This window comes from Nerophis ophidion, linkage group LG05 (genome assembly GCF_033978795.1).
Source record: "Nerophis ophidion isolate RoL-2023_Sa linkage group LG05, RoL_Noph_v1.0, whole genome shotgun sequence".
Lineage (NCBI taxonomy): Eukaryota > Metazoa > Chordata > Actinopteri > Syngnathiformes > Syngnathidae > Nerophis > Nerophis ophidion.
In genome coordinates, this window is record NC_084615.1 from 37277347 (window position 1) to 37292508 (window position 15162).

At 40.9% G+C, this 15162-nt stretch overlaps 1 long non-coding RNA gene across 1 annotated transcript; it reads left to right on the forward strand.

Moving 5' to 3' along the window:
* The first annotated feature begins 1057 nt into the window (after positions 1-1057).
* LOC133552359 (uncharacterized) lies at positions 1058-3276 on the forward strand. Its single transcript, XR_009806680.1, has 2 exons — positions 1058-1216; positions 3009-3276. It is a non-coding gene; the product is annotated as an uncharacterized LOC133552359 (long non-coding RNA).
* Positions 3277-15162: the final 11886 nt, after the last annotated feature.

Sequence of the window (15162 nt, forward strand, 5' to 3'; positions counted from 1 at the left end):
CTCCTGGTAACAGTTATAGATGCTAACTCAGTAGAAGCATTTAAGTCCCATCTTAAAACTCATTTGTATACTCTCACCTTTAAATAGACCCCCTTTTTAGACCAGTTGATCTGCTGTTTATTTTATTTTCTGCTCTGCCCCCATCACCTTTGTGGAAGGGGGGCACAGGTTCAGTGGCCATGAATGAAGTGCTGGCTGTCCAGAGTCGGGACCCGGGGTGGACCGCTCGCCTGTGCATCGGATGGGGACATCTCTGCGCTGCTGACCCGTCTCCGCTCGGGATGGTCTCCTGCTGGCCCCACTATGGACTGAACTTTCACTCTTATGTTAGATCCACTATGGAGTGGACTTTCAAAATATTATGCTAGACCCACTCCACATCCATCCTAGAGTGGGGGGGTCACCCACATCTGCGGTCCTCTCCAAGGTTGTTCATAGTCATTCTCATTGACATCCCACTGGGTTGTGAGTTTTTCCTCGCCCTTATGTGAAATCTCCGCCGAGAATGTCGTTGTGGCTTGTGCAGCCCTTAGAGACACTTGTGATTTAGGGCTATATAAATAAACATTGATTGATTTATTGATGTAGTATTAGACACATTGATGACAAAGGTAATATATACAAAATATACAGTATTTTGGTCATTTTAAGCATTTTCCTGGGCGCACAGATTTCATTACTCATAGCAACGGATTTGCTAATCTTATGGACTAGTGAGGATTTTTTTTTTAAAGCTGAATATATAGAGGAAAATTTGCTGGTTATAGAAACAGAGTAAGCTCAAATTGAGTGGCACACGTTATCATTGATGGGAAGGCTTTTTGAATTTGGCTAAGAAGACACTGCTTGTCATGCCTGTAAATCAGTTTTATGTTTGATTATGTCTATGTTTTGTTTTTGGACTTTTGTTTCCCGTTTTGCACTTCCTGGTTTTGTATGTTTCCAAAGTTACTCATTAGTTTCCATGTGGTCTCCAAGTCACGCGCCTGTCCTCAGTCTCATACCTGTTAGTAATCATCATCACAGTCATTATTTATACCATTCTGTTTCTGTCCTCGTCCTGGGAACTTTGCTTGCTTAGGCTGTACTGCTTGCTTGTGCTTACTACTTGCTACATGCTTGTGTACTTGCTTTACCTACCGGACTTTGTATCGAACCCTGATGACCACGCACCTACCTCGCCTTGCCGCGCTGATTATTGATTTGACCACGTCACGTAAGATCTTGTTTATATTTATGCCTCTGTGCAGGTTTTTGATTTGTTTTGTACCATTGATAATATCTTTTGTTTATTTGTATTTAGTCATGCCATTGTGCTGTTTTGTTTGGGGTTTAGTATATATCATTATCCGCCACTGAGCGTGCCCTTCGTTTTCCCTTTTTTATTATAGTGTGTAAATAAATGAATCATGTACTCACATTCTCGCCTGGCTCGTTCCAAATTCCCTCTGTGTCGAAAAAGCTAAACAAATCCAAGTCATAGTCCTGACACTGCTTAAAGAATTTACAAACTGATAGCACTAAAAAACACTGCAATGTTAGAAACTTTTTTCCACTTACCCCAAATCAACTGGAAAAAAAATGTCTTCGGCTAACTTGACCAAACATACAATTGTCTATTGAGTGCATCAATATAATATTGATCATGATACATCCAGCACATCATCCTTCTTACAACTACAGTGCATACGCTGTCAAGCAAGCTGTGTACAAGCAAAACATGAAATGTGGGCTAGCACTTTACAGATACTGTAATATGATTGTTCATGTTTTTCAGTCAGTGCAAACTGGTGTGCATTACAAACTCGAAAAACCACTAAGCGTCTGACACAGAAGGTAGCTTACGGCTAATGCCATAGCATATCTATGCAAAAACAGTTACTCAATGTTTGTTCTTACCATAATAATGTCGCTACAACGTGGTTATTATACATGTTATGAAACATAAATGAAGTATTGTTGGTGGGTCTTGGAGTGACATTGAGACTAAGATTGCTCTTATTAGCTGTATGCTAATGAGTGTTTTTTAATCTTTAGAGTGCAAAAAAAAAAAAAAAAAAATATGTGTTCCATTCTCTCATTAGGACACAACACAATTCCAAAAAAAAGTGCAGTTCCCCTTTAACAAGCACTTTATGCACTCGTCTCTGTTGCCACACACCGGTCCCTTTTTTCTTGCCTTCATCTCACTTATCCAATCCCCAGTCAAGGCTAAAATATTCTCCCATGTCACATAGTCTCTGTGACAGATCCAAAAATTATAGCTTCACATCAGCTACAACGCAGAACGCAAAGCTGTGTTTGGTCGGCTTTTTTTGGACACCATTTTCCGGTCACTTTGGTAAACGTCTTTTCCTTTGGTTTTGGACCAATATAGACAAGAAACATGACCGTTCCAGCTTCAACAGCAATGTGGATGTCGGTTCTGTTGCCATTGTTTATTGCAATTACTAACAAAACACAGGAAACTTATAGCTAAGAATTGTGGTTTGCTTACTCATGAAGACACTGCCTTCTAGTGTTTTGGAAGAGAATTGCAAGTCACTCATCAGCCCCCATGAAAGACCTATAAACGTCAGAGGGGACGGGGAGGAGCATTCTTCAGCCTTCAGGACTTAACCTATACACAATCACGGCCTCACAGGAAGTCGTAAATAATACCACTATTTTCAAAAATACACACTCCCCACACTCTGGTGTTAAAACATCTCCAAGCTCTGCAAAGGGAGCCACAATAAATGAGGCTCTTCAGTATAAAGATACTGAAAGGCCTCATGTGGCGCCACAGCATACAGCAGACCTGGGCAAATAAGGCCCGGGGGCCGCATAAGGCCTGTTAAGCTTTTCAAACTGACCCGCCGAACATTCCCAAATCATTTTTTTAGATCTTTAAGATGGAAACTATAGCCCTCATTATGATGTGCAGTGATGTTTTCAAGTCACTGTAAGTCTTGAACTATACAAAGTATTTCAATGGTTGGAATCTGTGTTTTTGCTTGATATACTAGCTACTATGTGTGCAAGGGGCGTGGCGTGCGGGCTTACAGCGGAACGGGGTGTGCCAGGACCGGACTCGAAGTCAGCGACAGGTGCGTGGATGGCCAAGGTGGGCCTTGTTATCTAATCACCTGTCACTCTGTATAAGCAGCAAACAGGAGGCGAGACGTCGTTGGAGCTGGCGTGAGAGCGAGAGCGGGCCTGTCACTGGCACAAAAGACAATTGCTGGAAAGCAACCCACAGACTTTATCGAAAAATAAAACTGTATTGAACCTGAACCGTGTTATCATGTCGGTGCCTGGTGGTCCAAAGAACCCCCTGGAAGGCAACCTCCACAATATACATCTCTCCTCCTGGTTGCTGCTTTTACAGAGCGACAGGTGATCAGGTAACAAGGCCCACCTGGGCCATCTATGAACCTGTCGCTGACTTCGAGGCAGGCTCTGGCACACCCCATTTCGGTGCAGGCCCGCGGGCCACGCCCCCTTCCTCACTATGGTAATCTATTTAGTTACTATGGTAATCTAAGTCACAGCAGCTCAGAGGAGGCACCAAACAGTGTGGGTGAGAGCTTTTTCCACAGAGTGTTCCCAGAGAGGCCAGCCTGAAATGTGGATGTCAGGAACAGACACGGAAGGAGATTTTTACAACAAAGTTCTAAAGCTTTGTGATGTATCAGATGTATCAGATCGTAGGTGGGGTATTTTTTAGCCTTCGCATTCATATTTGGCTGTTTGTTGCATTTTTTTTGCGTTTTGCTTGATTGTAAAATATGTCGATCGAGCGGGGGAGTGACGTTCATATGTTGTCAATATTCAGTGTTTTATTGTTCATAGTAAATATTGTAAGTCCCACATTCTTTATTTTCATGTACATTCTGGGTGTCTCATTCAGTAAAAAAAAATGTTAAATTCCATTCCGTTTTTTAAGGCGGTCTGTCATAACGTTTTTAATATTCAGACATTATTGTAAGAAAAAATAGATAAACCAGCCCCCATACACATTTTTTTCCCCGAGGCAAAAAAGTTGCCCAGGCCTGGCGTAGAGCTAGCCTAGCCTAGCAAAGACTGGTAAAATATAGTCTGTGCATGTGGACAAAAGTCCAAAACGCATCTAAAAAAAAAAAAAATTCTCCCCAATTGTTAATTTTTTGATCAACAGCGGTACACTTTCCGGACTCCCAACGATGCAATGCCTTGGTGGCGGCTGTTACAACCATCTTGCCGTTCTTCTGCTCGCGTTTGGGCCCCTCGGCGCTTGGGGGCCTTTTGTGTTCACCAGAACGTTGAAGGCAAAACAAACTGAGCAGCGTGACAATAATAAAAGGGGAATGCATCAGGGGCGGGGCGAATTCATTTTTTTGCGACGGTCCAGCTCATCTGCCCGCCCCATGCTGGGCCACTTGCACTTTATCCCGGCAAGTAAGGGGAAGACACTAACCTTTTTTCCACAAAGCAATACCTTCCCACCATGACATCGAACCAACATTGCTCCAGTGTGCCTCACCTCTCGCTGTGAGAATGTCAGACGGGCTCTTTTCATGTGGGAGCAGGGGGGATAATGGGGGGGGGGTTCTTTCTGATTTACTTTGGGTACGGCGCCTGTTTGTACAGGGCCTTGTTTCATTTGAATATCAAAGACTGCGGGTGGGGTGGCCAGACACTTTAAATGCAATATTTCTGACTTCCCTCAAGGAATGTGACCGCCGACAAAAGAAAGCTGATCAGCTGAGACAATGAGGCTTCTGTGGTGGTAATCTATCTAAACTCTCCACCGCTAATGAGAGCCCAGACCTATTTGCATCTCACTGCGTGCCTCTTCCCTTGGTTAAAAGGCCACTTGAAGAATTGGACCCATTTTTTCTCCATTAAGGAAGTGTCATGGCAAACATGCCCCATCTGGTGTCATGTTTGTGTTCACCATGCTGCCAGAACAATGGAAAAGCTCAGACATCTGTTGCTCAGACAAAAGAATGGCACAGGAAGCTTTTTCTTTTCCATGTTTTCATGTCCTGGACCACAGTCAACTCACTGGCAAGAAGTAGAAATTCCAACAAAGACGGAGAGCTTTCAACAAACAAAACAATAATTTGCAATTCAGCATATTTTATTTTTTTTACATTATTGCATGAAAAACTGAATGGTCATGTTCCTTAAATGCTGGGGAAACACGCAATTTGTTGTTTCCTAAACCACTGCAAACCTTTCAAGCTTAGCAAAATCGATTTAGTCAGCGTTTACATGACGACAGCCCTGACAAACACGAAACGTTGTTCTCCAAACAGAAAATTATGTAATATGCATGCCAGGCCACTAGTCGGCGTAGTTGCTGAGAAACTCCACCCAAATCTGTAGGTTTAAAATCTACGTCCTCCTGAGAACCAGTATTCTCTGTAGTAGTCAGTAAATCACTTCATCAAATGATACCTGGATAACTTTGCCAGCATTGATAAATTGACATGTGGGCTTGTTTTCTTCATGTCTTCCTTTCAATCAGGGTACAAGAGGATCAACTCTGTACATCCAGCCCTCTTGTCAATCATCCATAATTTTGTCTCTGTGGGTGGAGGTGGAACCAGATGCATGGACAGAGAGCTTCACTAGTCACTAGTCTAAGGATGCCAAACATGCGACCTGCGGGCTGGATCAGGCCCGCAAATAGGTTCAATCCGGCTTTTTTTTTTTTTTATTTAAATTTAAGAAAAAGCTGTTCTAACAGTGGCCACTGGATGTCGCAATAAGAATTATGTTAGGCAAGCAAATAATTTATACCGGGGAGAGCAAGTGTACCATGCAAGAGTTACACGGTAAATCAGGGCTGCGACTTCTCCCCCTCGACCCAGCGTGAAACAAACAGGGGCACTATAAACAGTTGGTAACCCCACTTAAAATGTTGCATGATGGACTGCACCTTTATACAGTTCTGTGAAAATGATTGTCTTCTGTGCAAATTTAAAGAGAGTGAACAGTGTGATTTACTGCAATACTATCAGTCTTTTAAGTTTATATTTTTGGTTTGTTAAAATTGTTCACACGTCTCAATTTTGCTAACCCTTGATCAACTTCTGTAGCCACATTGTTGTTACCTCAATTTTGGTACCTAATAAAACGACCTTCAACTTGCAAGTTGCTTGACTTCTCTGCATCCTGGGATCACACCAACTGCACCCATGGGCAACCCTACCAACTTACTGTTACGGCACATGCGCATTCCGCTTTTCCGTCTTCTGCGGGAGCACCTACAAGCTCCACTTTGAGCGCCACCAGACACGCCCGCAGCCGGAGGCAATCTGCAATCCACGCACATGGTTTTAATGAAAGACGACAGGATAAAGATTCTCGCCGCTGACTTCTCCTCGTCGGAACGTAGCCCTGTGTTCATCCCGTGTCTCAGCTTTTGCTATGTACCGCTGCTGCTGCCATTTCCCCTGGACCTTGATTGCCTTCCCTGATCCCCGACACCACGCCTGGACTTTTGGACGCCTCTCTCCTGCCCCACGACCCTGATCGGACCCCGGACTTTTTTGCTTCTTCCCTCTGGACTTGGACACTACCACATCCAACTCAACTAACCCGACGGTATTTGCATACGGTTAATTTATACACATAGCCTTCCATTCAAACACATAGTAGCATACACATCCCACGTAGTCATCTAGCACTCAATAAACCCGTTGAGCTTGATCATCTGTTGTTATGCCGTCTCCTTCCACCTTATCTATAAATCAGTCTTTTTCAACCACTGTGCCGCAGCACACTAGTGTGCCGTGAGATAGAGTCTGGTGTGCCATGGGAAATTATCTAATTTCACCTATTTGGGTTAAAAATATTTTTTGCAAATCAGTAATTCTATTCTGCAAATTATGTGTTGTTGTTGTTGTTGAGGGTCTGTGCTGTCTAGAGCTTGGCAGAGTAACCGTGTAAACTCTTCCATTTCAGTAGGTGGCAGCAGGTACCTAATTGCTTTATAGATGTCGGGAACAGCGGGAGACAGCATGAAAATAAAAAGGTATCTAATGCTGAAACCAAAAATAAACAAAAGGTGAGTGCTCCTGAGAAATGGCACTGAAGCTTAGGGAAGGCTATGCGGAACGAAACTAAAACTGAACTGGCTACAAAGTAAACCAAAACAGAATGCTGGACAACAGCAAAGACTTACTGTGGAGCAAAATACAGCCGAACATGACATGACAATTAACAATGTCCCCACAAAGAAGGATAAAAACAAGTGAAATATTCTTGATTGCTAAAACAAAGTAGATGCAGGAAATATCGCTCAAAAGAAGACATGAAACTGCTACAGGAAAATACCAAAAAAAAAGAGAAAAAGCCACCAAAACTATAACACTACACACAGCAAAACAGCAAAAAATCTCAAAATAATTCATGGCGTGATGTGACAGGTCATGACAGTACACCTCTTTTGAGACTAGATATAGTGATGCAGGACGACGTGGCGCAGTGGAAGACTGGCCGTGCACAACCCAGGGGTCCCTGGTTCAATCCCCACCTAGTACCAACCTCGTCACGTCCGTTGTGTCCTGAGCAAGACACTTCACCCTTGCTCCTGATGGGTGCTGGTTAGCGCCTTGCATGGCAGCTCCCTCCATCAGTGTGTGAATGTGTGTTAATGGGTAAATGTGGAAGTAGTGTCACAGCGCTTTGAGTACCTTGAAGGTAGAAAAGCGCTTTACAAGTACAACCCATTTATCATTTATGTTTGGTTATGGTTTATAGTCATATCCAACAATTGCGACAACTACTTGTTACTGTTTTTTAATGATTTCTGTTGGTGGTGTGCCTCCGCATTTGTTCATCGCAAAAAATGTGCCTTGTTTCAAAAAAGGTTGAAAAACACTGTAATAGGGGAATGTTATAATTCAAATACTATGATTTTAATTTAGTTATTAAAACATGTTTTGCATAAAAATTCACAAATGTATTCAATGATCATTACAGTGCATCTGGAGAGTATTTACAGCACTTCACTTTTTCCACATTTTGCCTTTTTCCAAAATGGAATTAATATTTTTGGCCCTCAAAATTCTACAGACAATACCCCATAATGATATTGTTAAAAAGTAATTTTGCAAATGTAAAGTTTGCCAAAAACACATGAGAAAAAAAATTATCTGGTCTGATGAGACAAAGATTGAACTTTTTGGTGTTAATGCCAGGCATCATGTTTGGAGAAAACCAGGCACTGCTCATCACCAGGCCAATGCCATCCCTGGTGGCAGCATCATGGTGTGGCGATGTTTTTTCAGCGACAGGAATTTTGAGACTAGTCAGTATAGACGGAAAGATGAATGCAGCGATGTACAGAGACATCCTTGATGAAAACCAACGCTTCCCATCCAACCTGATGGAGCTTGAGAAGTGGTGAAAAAAGAATGGGCAAAGCTGCCCAAAGATAAGTGTGTCTAGCTTGTGGCGTCGTATTCAAAACCATTTGAGGCTGTGATTGCAGCCAAAAGCTGCATCAACAAAGTATTGAGCAGGGCTGTGAAAACTTATGTACACAAGATTTTCTTTAGTTTTTCTATTTTTAATACATTTGCAAAAAATAAAAATAAAACCCTTTTTGCATTGTCATTATGGGGTATTGTCTGTATAATTTTGAGGACAAAATATAATTATTCCATTTTGGAGTCAGGCTGTAACATAAAAAAATGTAGAAATAGTGAAGCGCTGTGAATACTTTCCAGATGTACTGCACATTTCAAGTCAAATGTATCTGTATCAGCGATACTAGCCCTGTATGTACTTGGTATCGGAGCCATACTTGGGTGCATGGGGGTGTGTTCACGGAAAAAGCTGGCAGCTTAGTTGCCAGAATTTTATTATTAAATTTGCATTGATTTTTACAACGTTATATTGTTAATGGAAAAACAGTACAAGTCCTTTTTTTTATTCTGGCAACTTAGCTGCCATTTTTTCTACCATAAAAACAAATATACTGTCTTTCCATTTACAGTAATACTCCGTTAAAAACAACAACCGTAGATTTTACATTAAAAAACTGGCACCTTATTTAACAGAATTTTAACGCAAAAAAACAATAGTCGTTTTTCTCAATTTACAGTAATACGCTGTAAAGAACAACTTCAAATCTATTGTCATTTTTATTCATTCGATGGGTAGTTTGCTGTAAAGTTAAGTAGTTTTATTTAGACAAAAACATGTTTGGAAAGTATGATAATATACGAATAATAGTACATATTGGAGACAAACAATAGTGTCCAATATGTGTTGCAATATTGGATACTATTAAAGTTTAAAAGGTATGCAATTTCAAGTAGTACTTATATTTTTTCTGGTAAAATTAAAAGAATCAATTACATTTAGTGAGAAAATATTAAGTACTTTTGACACATATCATTTCCAGGTGTTTGCGGGACAGATAAAATGATGTCGCGGGTCATATCTGGCCCCCAAGCTTTGAGTTTGACACCTGTGATGTAGGCATTATTTTCAGGGACCGGCTTTCCACATGTGCCAGATGATTACAGCAAAAATAAGTGCATGAAAAATACAACTTACTATAACCCTGAATTAGTGGGAGCCCTGGGCTTGTTTCTATGCAATGAGATCCCCAGCAGGTTACAAAATATCCTGCTGGGGATTGCAGATGGAAATCAGCCTTTGGCTACAATCTGTCACATTTATATTGTATAACCCCGCCTTCCGCCCGAATGCAGCTGAGATAGGCTCCAGCATCCCACCCCATACCCCCACCCCCCCGACCCCAAAAGGGACAAGCCGCAGAAAATGGATGGATGTTCATTAATGTGCTTTGTATCGTGTCACAAAGTTAAAACAAATATTTTAAAAAAGGCAATTTCCTATGGGTAGTTTAATTGTACATCTATAAACAAGCTTATTGATGTGTCTAGTGCAGGGGTTGGCAACCCATAAGAGCCATAATACAAAGAAAAAAAATCCTAAAAATGTAGAGCCTTATTATATAAGTCTTATGATGAAGGCAACACATGACAGAAGTGTCTATATTAGCTATTAGATATCAAAATTACTATGTTTCTCAGGCTGATGCAAATATTTGTTGATAGAAATGTTGAAATGTAATATTTTTTCTACCAATTTTTGTAACATTGGAAAATATTATTAAAACGGAGGCTTCTCAGAGAGTGAGAGAACACCTGAAAATTACTGGCTTAGAATGGCCAAAGGTATAGATGTGTGGGTCCAAGTTAAAGGAAACGACAGGCTGTCTTCTTCTAGTGGATTTATTACAAGCTTTGGCAAGTTGGGTAATGTTTGCTGTGGTCTGGAACAACATTGTACACAAACGACTTTCAGACATGCAGCCAATATTGGATAAAGATAATGTTTCATGAGACATGCAAATATAGATTAAATACAGCAAAGGCATAAGCAAATATACCTACAAAGGAGGCATAATGATGCAATTTGTACATGCAGCTAGCCTAAATAGCATGTCAGCATTGATTAGCTTGCAGTCATGCAGTGACCAAATATGCCTGATTAACACTCCACACAAGTCAATAACATCTACAAAGCTCGCCTTTGTGCATTCACACACAGCATGAAACATTTGTTGGACAAAATGAGACAAATAAGGAGTGGCATAAAACACGTCTTTCCGTGGCAGCGTCTGAGAAAGTTGTACATGTAAACAAACTACGGTGTGTTCAAGGACCGCCAAATTTAGTAGGACTAACCGGTGCTCGTCAAATACTCTCATCAGTGAAGCATGTGTGATATAAACAGTGTGATTTCTAACAATTAGGAAAGTTTGTGTCATGTTTGCTCTCTTACAAAAACAATATTAAAACAAAAATTAACAAAAATGAATTTAAAAAAAAATAATTATATATATATATATATATACATACATATATATATATATATATATATGTGTGTGTGTGTGTGTATATATATGTATATATTCATCCTGTCCAGCTTCTCAGGCAAATCGTATTGTTGATGTAACTGATGCCCATATCGACTGTACATATTTACTTTACAAAATAGAAGTGAAATTAAATTTTTTTCCTCCATCCTTTCCATTTTCATAAATTTTTGAAAAAGCTCCAGGGAGCCACTAAGGCGGCACTAAAGAGCCGCATGCAGCTCGAGAGACGCGAGTTGCCGACCCTTGATTTGGTGGGACAGGCGGAAGTTAAGTCAGAGAAGATTCAGTCCTTTATAAATTATTTAGTGTTTCTCTGCGGCCCGGTGGAAAATGTGTCACAGACCGGTTACCAGTCCCCAGACCGGTGGTTGCGGACCACTGTTCCAGATAAAGCATAACTATAATCTTGTTATCGTGTTGTTTTAAATAAAAATGAAATGCAGATAAGATAAGAAGACTGTATACATGCAGGTTTTTGTTTTCTGCAACAAAGACTTGGCTTGTTTCAAAAACGCTTCCCTCGTTTAATCTTTCTTGATGCATGAAGTCTCATTTTTGTCAATTAAAACAGAAAACGAAGAAAATAAATGAAAGCTTTTATTACTTTACAGTTTGTCCCTAAAGACATATGCTAACACACTTATGTGTCCCTTGTATTTAATGTTGCCCTTTGAAGGTTTTTTTGTGTATACTGTAAGACTGATCTTGAATGTAGAACTGGACCCAGCATGTCCTAAGAGAGAACTCTTTTAAAAAAGGTTTGTTCATAAAATTGAACATGAATTTCCTCGTGGCAATATGTTATAATTTTTGAAAGCCAGATTTGATAAGTGGACAAATCTAAAGGGAATTATATCAGCATAGTTCTAACTCGCTACAGTTACTTACTGCAATGTTTTTCAACCAATGTGCCGCAGCACACTAGTGTGCCATGACATACAGTCTGGTGTATGCAATTTCACCAATTTGGGTAAAGAATATTTTTTGAAAAACCAGTAATCATAATCTGCAAATAATGTGCCGTTGTTGAGTGTCAGTGCTGTCTAGAGCTTGGCAGAGTAACCGTGTAATACTCTTCCATATCAGTAGGTTGAAGCTGGTAGCTAATTGTAGATGTCGGGAACACGTCGTGTGATAAGACATTGGTTTGTCGAGATCCCAATATGCAGGCGACAGCGGAAGGCAGTGTGCAGGTAAAAGGTGTCTAATGCTTAAACCAAAAATAAACAAAAGGTGAGTGCCCATAAGAAGGCATTGAAGCTTAGGGATGGCTATGCAGAACAAAACTAAAACTGAACTGGCCACCAAGTAAACAAAAACAGAATGCTTGATGACAGCAAAGACCTACAGAGACGACGTTTGATTGATTGATTAAAACTTTTATTAGTACAAACCCTGTTTCCAAATGAGTTGGGAAATAGTGTTAAATGTAAATATAAACGGAATACAATGATTTGCAAATGATTTTCAACCCATATTCAGTTGAATATGCTACAAAGACAACATACCTGATGTTCAAACTGATAAACATTTGTTTATTGCAAATAATCATTAACTTTAGAATTTGATGCCAGCAACACGTGACAAAGAAGTTGGGAAAAGTGGCAATAAATACTAATAAAGTTGAGAAATACTCATCAAACACTTATTTGGAACATCCCACAAGTGTGCAGGCTAATTGGGAACAGGTGGGTGCCATGATTGGGTATAAAAGCAGCTTCCATGAAATGCTAAGTAATTCACAAACAGGGATGGGGCGAGGGTCACCAATTTGTAAGCAAATTGTTGAACAGTCTTAGAACAACATTTCTCAACGAGCTTTTGCAAGGAATTTAGGGATTTTACCATCTACGGTCCGTAAAATCATCAAAAGGTTCAGAGAATCTGGAGAAATAACTGCACGTAAGCAATGATATTACGGACCTTTGATCCCTCAGGCAGTACTGCTTCAAAAACCGACATCAGTGTGTAAAGGATATGACAACATGGTCTCAGGAACACTTCATAAAACCACTGTTAGTAACTACAGTTGGTTGCTACATCTGAAAGTGCAAGTTAAAACTCTACTATGCAAAGCAAAACCCAAAGGAACGCCGCTGGCTTTGCTGGGCCCCGAGCTCATCTAATATGGACTGATGCAAAGTGGAAAAGTGTTCTGTGGTCTGACGAGTCCACATTTCAAATTATATTTGGAAACTGTGGACGTGGTGTCCTCCGGAACAAAGAGGGAAATAACCATCCGGATTGTTATAGGTGCAAAATTCAAAAGCCAGCGTCTGTGATGGTATGGGGGTGTATTAGTGCCCAAGGCATGAGTAACTTACACATCTGTGAAGGCACCATTAATGCTGAATAGTCCATACAGGTTTTGGAACAACATATGTTGTCATCCAAGCAATGTTATCATGGATGTCCCTGCTTATTTCAGTTAGACATTGCCAAGCCACGTCTTACATCAGCGTGGTTTCGTAGTAAAAGAGTGCGGGTACTTTCCTGGCCCGCCTGCAGTCCGGACCTGTCTCACATTGAAAATGTGTGGCGCATTATGAAGCCTAAAATGCGACAGCGGACACCCCGGACTGTTGAACGATTGAAGCTCTACATAAAACAAGAATGAGAAAGAATTCCACTTTCAAAGCTTCAACAATTAGTTTCCTCAATTCCCAAACGTTTATTGAGTGTTGCTAAAGGAAAGGGTGATGTAACACAGTGGTGAACATGCCTTTTACCAACTACTTTGGCACATGTTGCAGCCATGAAATTCTAGTTTGAACATCAAATATGTTGTCTTTGTAGCATATTCACCTGAATATGGGTTGAAAAGGATTTGCACATCATTGTATTCCGTTTATATTTACATCCAACACAATTTCCCAACTCAAATGGAAACGGGGTTTGTAGAGTAATTGCACAGTACAGTACATATTCCGTACAATTGACCACTAAATGGTAACACCCGAATAAGTTTTTCAACTTGTTTGAGTCGGGATCACGTAAACCAAAGTACATCCGTACATGACATGACAATCAACAATGTCCCCACAAAAAATATTCTTGATCACTAAAACAAAGCAGGTGCGGGGAATAACACTCAAGGAAGACATGAAACTGCTACAGGAAAATTCCAACAAAACAGGAAAAGCCACCAAAATAGGAGTGCAAGACAAGAACTAAAACACTATACACGGGAGCATAACTAAAAACCTCCAAATAAGTCACGGCGTGATGTGACAGGTCGTGACAAGACACTTACTTTGAGACAAGAGCTACAGTGATTATGGTTTAAATTCATATCCAGCAATTAAAGTTAAAGTTGAAGTACCAATGACTGTCACACACTCTAGGTGTGGCGAAAATTGTCCTCTGCATTTGACCCATCCCCTTGATCACCCCCTGAGTAGTGAGGGGAGCAGTCGAGAGCAGTGGTGCCACGCCCTGGAATCATTCATGGTGATCTAACCCTCGATTCCAACGCTTGATGCTGAGTGCCAAGCAGGGAGGTAATGGGTCCCATTTTTTTATAGTCTTTGGTATGACTCGACCGGGGTTTGAACTCACAACCTACCGATTTCAGGGCGGGCACCCTAACCACTAGGCCACTGAGTAGTGATTGTGGCAAAGACATTTTAGTGTCCATTGAGTTAAATGCCTACTGAAACCCACTACTACCCACCACGCAGTCTGATAGTTTATATATCAATGATGAAATGTTAACATTGCAACACATGCCAATACGGCCCTTTTTAGTTTACTAAATTGCAATTTTAAATTTACCGGGAGTTTCGTCTTGAAAACGTCGCGTAATGATGACATGTACTCGTGACGTCACGGACTGTTAGGAAGTATGAGCGCTGCACACACACACAGCTAAAAGTCGTCTGCTTTAACGGCATAATTACACAGTATTTTGGACATCTGTGTTGCTGAATCTTTTGCAATTTGTTCAATTAATATTGGAGGAGTCACAGTAGAAAGATGGAGTTGGGAAGCTCTAGCCTTTAGCCACACAAACACACGGTGATTCCTTGTTTAAAATTCCCGGAGGTGAAACTGTACTATGGATCAGAGCGGTCAAGCGAACATGGATCCCGACCGAATGTCAACCAGCAGGTTTCGGTGAGAAAATTGTGGTAAAAAGTCACCACTTAACGGAGATCAGCTGAGCTTGCGCCATCCATGCAGCTGCCGTCGACTTCCCTGAGACACAGGCGTCAAGACACCCGTGGACACACACCTCCGACTATCAGGTACTGTTAAACTCACTAAAA